We start from the raw sequence: 1,034 nt of genomic DNA on the forward strand, positions 1-1,034 counted from the left end.
GTCCAACAGCGGCGTGGAAAACGAACCGAGAAGTTCCCTTCGAGAAAAAGCCCCGGGGCAGCAGGGCTGGGACAGGGCTCCCTCTGCTCCCCGAGGGCGAGCCCAGGGTTTTGGGTGATGCTGGCTCACGGCTCAGCTCCCCAGGGTCGCAGGGACTCAGCCCCATCTGCAGACCGGGGAAAGAGCAGATGCTGCAGCCAAGGGGGATGAAGATGGGGACAAGGATCTCCTGTATGACCCCAAGAGCTCCTGGCAAACACAACCCACTGTCACTCAGAGTGGCAACATGGGCACCAGTGACAGCGGGGAGCTGGGATCAGCCCTTGGGAGCAAGAGAAAAATTGAATCAATAAGAAATTCACCCAGCCACCACTCTCCAACAATGGGCCCGTTAATTTGAGTTAAATCTGCAGTTAAACAGGTTGTGCCGGAGTGTGGCTCGGGAAGCCCTGGGGGACTCCAGGAGGTTGGCCTGCTGCAGGAGGTCATGCTGACTGCGGCACCCAGGACATCTCCAAAGTCCCAGAGCGCTTCCAAAAGCCCCTCCCGGGCAGCCAGGCTCAGGGGTGGCTGGGGGTGGTGGGCCAGGGCCAGGGTCAGGTCACCCAGGCTGAGGATGGGGACAGGGACGTACTGTGCTGTAAGGGGAGGAACGGGAGACGTGTGGGATCAGAGGTGTCCTGGAGCAGCTCCATGGGCAGTGAGGTTTGTCTTTAATGGATCAGTTTTGCCCATCCCAGCACAGCAAGCCGAGACCTCAGGGGTGGGAGAGGACCAGGACCCCACAGACCCAGCAATCCCCTCCTTGCCCCAAAGCCCACCATCTGGATGGGTTTTCCCTGTTTTCTGGTCACACTCAGCACCTCTCACCCCAGCCACCTCCCTGGGCTCAGCTCTCCACCTGGTTCCCCAAGGAGGGGCCAAGCCCACGGCATGATGCCCATCCCGAGGCCAACCACACTGGGGCACAGAGAGGCGATGGAGCCTATTGGCTCTGCTGGATGGCCACCAGCCAGGAGGAGCCACCGGCCCTG

Source organism: Buceros rhinoceros, unplaced genomic scaffold (assembly GCF_000710305.1).
Source record: "Buceros rhinoceros silvestris isolate BGI_N320 unplaced genomic scaffold, ASM71030v1 scaffold21002, whole genome shotgun sequence".
Lineage (NCBI taxonomy): Eukaryota > Metazoa > Chordata > Aves > Bucerotiformes > Bucerotidae > Buceros > Buceros rhinoceros.